The sequence below is a fragment of the Rattus norvegicus genome, chromosome 12, assembly GCF_036323735.1.
Source record: "Rattus norvegicus strain BN/NHsdMcwi chromosome 12, GRCr8, whole genome shotgun sequence".
Classification (NCBI taxonomy): domain Eukaryota; kingdom Metazoa; phylum Chordata; class Mammalia; order Rodentia; family Muridae; genus Rattus; species Rattus norvegicus.
In genome coordinates this window covers 33,847,703-33,854,077 of record NC_086030.1, presented here as the reverse complement: position 1 = coordinate 33,854,077, position 6,375 = coordinate 33,847,703, and the positions used below count along the sequence as shown (strand labels likewise).

Below are 6,375 nucleotides of genomic sequence, written 5' to 3'. Positions count from 1 at the left end.
CCGGGCTCCCTAATAAGCAAATAGATGACCTGCCCGGCCTCCCCTCCACAGTCTATTTGTTGAACTGGTGATGGAGAAGTCGTAAGACTCATCATGACAGCTGGTCAGCCACAGACTAATGGGACTGGCTGGCGTTCAGGCAACGCCAGAGCAGTTGGTCCTAGTCTCTGAGAACTATGGCTGCGCTCTGCCTTAAATAGCAAACACCGGCCAACAAAGTTCTGTTGGGTCATGAGTTTGCAAACTTCTTCTGCAAAGGGCAGGCAATGCCAAGGCTCTTTGGGCACATGGCATACTGTGTCACTGTGGGTGGACCAGACCAGCAGGGGACCCTTCTGCTAAAACTTTACTGACAGAGCAGGAAGTTGACTGTGTTTCCTCAGAGTTCCTGTTCTGGCCATAGTGGCCTCCAGCGTCTGCAGGAACTGTTTCCTGTGAAACGTGCATGGTGTGAGTGAGTGGCTTTTTACGTTACAAGACGATGCTTTCTTTTTTATTGTTTATCCTGCAAATTTCACCTTTCCAGAGAAGTGAGAATCAGGCACACATCACCCTAGGTGAGGTGAGTGTTACAACAAGAATAAACATCAGAGACACTGCTATTCTTTGTTTTCTGTTTTTAAAAATGTAACTTCTGAGGAAACAAAAACACTTATTTTTAATTTGTGTGTACGTGTGTGCCTGTATGTGCTTGTGGGGACCATGTGAATGCAAGCACCTGTGGAGGCCAGAAGGGGGTGCTAGATCCCCTAGAACTGGAGTTTATGGATGGCTGTGGATGCTGTGTATTGAACCTGGTCCTCTGCAAGAGAAGTCAGTGCTCTTACCTGCTGAGCCATCTCTCCAGCCCAGCTTTAGGGACTTTCTAAGTGACAAAATTAATGGCAGCTGTGACCCAAGATGCAGCAGTGGTGGTAGTGGCTGTTAAAAGAGGGTATGAGGGTTTCTGATCCTACATTGGTTAGGGCGATGTGGTGGTTTGAATTTGCTTGGCCCTTGGAAAGTACTATAAGGAGGCATGGCCTTGTTGGAGGAAATACAGCTTTGAGGTCCTTAGCTCAAGTTCCACTCAGGAAGGAAGAGACAATCTCAGCGCCTTCTACAGCTCCATGCCTGCCTGGATGCTGCCAAGCTGCCCACCATGATGATAACTGACTGAACCTCTAAAACTGTTAAGCCAGCCTTAATTAAATGTCTGCCTTTATAAAAGTTGCCTTAATCACGGTGTTTCTTCACAGCAATAAAACCCTAGCTAAGACAGGTGGTTTGGGAGGAGGATCAAGAGGTCGGAGGTAAAGCTGTCAGGTGAACCCATGCAGCCTGGAGAAAGACAAGCCAAGGACTTCCTCTGTAGGCTGCCTGACAAGGACAGAGATGGACACACCATGTCTGGGAGGCTATGAAGTGGTAGAAACTGTGAACAGTTCACAAGACAGAGACTGTAAAGCACCCCAGTGAAGGATCCAAACAGTCAGAACTCAGTTGTGACTTCCTGTAGGCAGACAGGCCAGGTGAAAGTGTGTTCACCCACCTCTCCACTGGGGGTTTAGTTTGGCCATACAACACAAAAATAAAAATCAGTCCAGAAAGTATTACCAATGTAATATGCACTGCTTTTGTTGTTGTTCAAAAGGATGTGTATGTATCTTATAATCTGGGGAGTAGCAAGACTTTTCAATTGCTCCTGCAGGCAACTTTCCTGTAGTCAATGACAAGCCACCTCCTGTCCTTAAATATTTCCTTCTCCTCTCTCTGCCTGCTGGATCTGTTCCACTGAGCCCCACCCCTACAGCTCCAGGCTCAAAGACCCTGGTGAAACCAACAGTGTGAACCCATCTCTCCTGGTCCTACCTCAATCACCTGCCCAGTACTTGTACTTTATGTAAAGGTGCCTACTCCAGACGCCAGCATCGACCTCTAAATCCTTATGTTTTGAGCTGCAAATTGAAGTGTAGTTTCTGGGATAAAGGTGAATTCTTGGCTCCTTCCTTCTTCCCAGACTATACACAGGGTTCCATGGGTAGAAGAGGAAGAAGGAGGAGGAGGAGGAGGAAGAGGAAGAAGAAGAGGAGGAGGAGGAGGGGAGGAAGAGGAAGAGGAGGAGGAAGAGGGAGAGGAGGAGGAAGGGATGGGAGGGGGAGGGGACAGGAGGGAGGAGGAAGAGGGAGGAGGAAGAAGAAAACATAGACAAGAAAAACTAGTCACAACTGGTGACTGGAAAGAGACTTGTTTGCTCTCTGCTAGTCTGACTCCTTATGGTGGGAAGGGGTAGCTGTGACCATCTGTATCTGTCAGCATTAGTGAGGCAAGGCTGAATAAACAAACAGCCCCATGCGCTAACACAAATCTGAATCTCTCCGTAAGAATATGCCTCTCCCTAGTCAGCCACAGGTCTCTCTGGGATTTTTCTCTCAGAGATTCAGACCAAGGGAGCTGCTGGAGAGTAGAGGAACCATGACAAGAGTGACACATCAGCCACAAAATGTCTCCCGACACAGGCAGCTTCATTTCTTCCCAGAGTCCATCAGCTGAAGAAAGAAACATGACCACGCTTGCCACCGCAGGGCAGGAATGGAAGGTCTTCCCTTTGGCAGTGGAAGAGAAAACTGAGAGAGAAAAGTAACTGTGCCATGATCTTTTAAAAACTACTGATTTGTAACTGCAAATTCCCATTCTAAGTAGATTTCACAGTCTGAAAATCTCCAGGAAAAAGAAATCTTATAAATTATTCATTTTCATTTGGCCAAGCCGAAGCCCTCAGGATCACAGGACAGAGAGCCCCCAAGATACAGTTGAGGGTCTATGCCATGGTTGTGGTGCAGAGTTCAGACCCTCAAAGTCTTCTCATAACTTCAAAGGTCATCTCCATTCCAGGAGTTAATGAGCTACAATATTTTTTCAAGATTTAAGTGTGTGCAGTACTCACAGCGGCCAGCAGAGGGCACTAGATTCCCCGGAGCTGGAGTTACAGGCACTCTGTTGTGGGTTGCTAGATGTGGATTGGAGAATTGAACTCACTCTGCAAGAACAGCAAACACTCTCTTACCCACGGAGCCATCCCTCCTGGCCCTGCCCTGCAAATTAAAATATCTCCTCCCTCCTAACCTAGATGCTCCCACCCTGGCTTTAATTCACAGAGAATCCTCAGAGGAGAGCAGCCCGGAACACAACAATGCGGCTTTCTTGGTACGCTTTGCTTGTCTCACAGAATCAGCCAGCCATAGATGCCGCACCATCTATGATCATCCACAAGGGAGGAATTGTCACTTTTCATAATTCAGAGGCCAGAGTGATGGCACCACTCCTCCAAAAGATGAATCTGCCAGCCATTAGGGAAGCCTAACTGCTTCTGACAGATGCACTGGAAACGCCACGGACCGGGGGAGCCATTTGTCACTGCCGGCATTTGACTGCCAGAGTCTGGGGCATTCTGTCCGGCCTTTGCATCTTGCCTCTGATTAAAAACAATTGCATGCAGAGTACTGTGCTAGATTTTTAGGTCGTTTAGAAAGCATGTCTCCCAGTTATTCAAAACTCTCTGAGGAGAAGGCGCTCGTGGGCATGTCACAGAGGCTCTTCCTGTGCGGGCCACTCCCATTAGCAACGTTAATAAGCCACCAGAAGCACCACTGTTAGTGAGGTCAAGTCAGGCCGACCTCACGGCCCAAGGCACCCAGAGAAGGTTCTAGAACAGATAAGAGGCTGCTCCTAGGTTCCAGAGCTGGAACCTATGAGATCCTTAGAGACACTACACATTGTTCTGGAGGGCGGGGGTGGGGTGGGGAATGGGGATGGGGTTACTATCTGATGATGGTAGACGCAAGCAGAAGGGTGAGAACAGAAGGCGATCGTTTCCCTCACTGGCAACATCAACGTTACCAACATGATCACCATTACCAACCCGATCACCATCAACGCCACTATAAGCATCACCTGAGTCATCCTCGCCATTCATCACCGTTATCATCACCGTCATCGACACCCCATCAGCACCACTCTCATCGTCACCATCCCATTTGCCACCCACAACATCATCACCGTCACCATTGTTGAGCCTGAGAAGGGAACGTTTCCACCATAAGTAGCTAATGTTTTCGTTCTTGTCTCCCTCGAGAGTTCGGAGGCCAAGCGAAGCTCATGGACATTTAATTTCTCTGCACAATTGGGTGGTTCTGTTTCCCCACGATGTGATTCTTTTAAACTGACCCATTTCATACCGTTTTGCCTGGAGCTAGAGCGATGTGTATTTCTGGACTCTTCCACCTGGCAGCAGTTCCAAGTGTCTCTCTTCTCTTCTCTTCTCTCTCTCTCTCTCTCTCTCTCTCTCTCTCTCTCTCTCTTTCTTCTTCTCTTCTTCCTCTTCCTCTTCTCTTTCTCTCTCTCTCACTCTCTTCCTCTCTCTCTCTCCCTCTCTCTAAGATGGTCTCTCTAACTCACCCCACATTCCTCCCAGGTCCCTGTTGTGTCTGTCCGCTGGTCACACCGCCATACCCATTCTTGTCGACTTATGGGTTTGCTTTTCAGTGCTATTTGATTTAGATCTTTTTATATATAATTTGCCAATTTCTCTCTTAAATGGGGTCAGTGTTATGAATACTAATAAGACTTGGATTTTACTAATGTCCCAGCTCAATCAACCCATAGACCCAAAGAATATTTTTTAATCAAACGGAATTCAGAATTCAAGATTTCTCTTCTACCTCCGAAGAACAGAAATCTTTATCCACACGAGCTGAAGTCACGATGTTTAATAGACATTATTTAGCAATGGTACAGGAGTTACTGAGTATCTACACGGTAAGCAAACAGAGCTAAAAGCAATGGGTGTCCCCTGTCCTCGAAGAAGGGATGGTATCCGTAGGTTAGGCATGTCAATCTGACTGAAGGCAGGAACATTAAAAATAAGTGATAATCTGGAGAAAGTCTTACATGTCAAAAGCAGTAAGACTAAGTTGTCCACGTGTGAGTGTTTCCTACAGATCAATAAGGCAAGAGACTAAGACTGGGCATGGTTATCCTACCACGGTGACTGTTGTGGAGCACGCCGGTCTGCACCTGTGTGGCTCTGGCAGGTGTTTGAGTCCCCGCATTGGGATTGGCCACCGTTTTCTTTTAGATGTGAGGAAAATCAAGTTATTTTTCTTGCCAGGTCACTTCGACCCTCTGGCTTCTCCCTGTGATGGTTGGTGTCAAAGATGGAGAACTCTCATCTCCAGCCCACGGAGAGGCCTGCTGCCAGAGCTGGAGTCAAGAATCGCAAGTCTTAGCCAACCTGTTGATGATCAGTAATACATGGCAACTAAGTTAACTCGGCTCTTGACTATAAATGCTGGCTGGTTCTGGGCAGTAAAAAGAGCTTCTCGATCCAGTGGATGGAGACCAAGCAGTCAGCTCTGACTGGGGAATATCAGAGTCAGGCTGGATGTCAAGGTTGGCCAACACTGAATGACAGGGGCTGGGAAAGATGACCCAGTGATCCCAAGAGCCTCCAACTCAATACAGCAGACCTAAGCAGAGACACTCAGACTCGCCTCTCTTAGCTCTCCATCAAGACAACTCAGCAAATGCCAATAACCTAACTTTCCCTCAGGGCACTTTGTGGCATACACAGTTCGTTTCTTCTTCAGCACTGTGGGTAAGCTTGTGAACCCATTTCCAGATAAAGGATCAGGCTGAGAGAGAGAGAGAGAGCTGTTGCAGAAAATATTTAATCTCAGCCTGGGGTTTCTACTCTGCCTTTGACTACTTAGTTCCCAGTTAAATGACACCTACATTTTTTTTTTCCGGAGCTGGGGACCGAACGCAGGGCCTTGCGCTTGCTAGGCAAGTGCTCTACCACTGAGCTAAATCCCCAACCCCCTACAATGTTTATATTTACAAGCCTTACTCAACACTAGAGCTGGGCAGCTATCTACCCTGTATGCTATTAAAATCTATTTCCTATCAATAACCCCAATGATTACTTACTATGTTTCATCTGGGCTGAGCTTTCCAATTGGCCGGCCCTCAGGGCCATGCTTTCTTGACTCCTAACCCATGGCGTCTTCCTCCTCTCTCCACCGTCTTCCCTCCCAGAAATCTTTCTCCTCCCGGATGTCCCACCTCTCTTTCCTGCCTAAGCCTTTAATTGACAGGTGAGGCATCCATACACTACACAAGCAAAGAATGCTTTCTTCCGCACACGCAGTTGAAGGTGAACTTCATGAACATAGCCAGCATTCACTGCGCACGCTCTGACGTCTTCGCGCTAATCTTAGCATCATTACAGACAAGCCCCGGATCCTGGTGTCTTCACTCAGTGAACCTTGACCTATGCTCGCATCACAGCCAAATACAAATCATGGGGTTTCCAGGTACTCATCCTCCGCGACAGAG

The 6,375-nt window shown here is 47.6% G+C and overlaps 1 long non-coding RNA gene across 1 annotated transcript; it reads left to right on the top strand.

The window, feature by feature from the left end:
• The first annotated feature begins 3,711 nt into the window (after positions 1 to 3,711).
• On the top strand, positions 3,712 to 5,950 carry LOC134481287 (uncharacterized). Its single transcript, XR_010056757.1, has 2 exons — positions 3,712 to 4,797; positions 5,150 to 5,950. It is a non-coding gene; the product is annotated as an uncharacterized LOC134481287 (long non-coding RNA).
• The last annotated feature ends 425 nt before the right edge of the window (positions 5,951 to 6,375 follow it).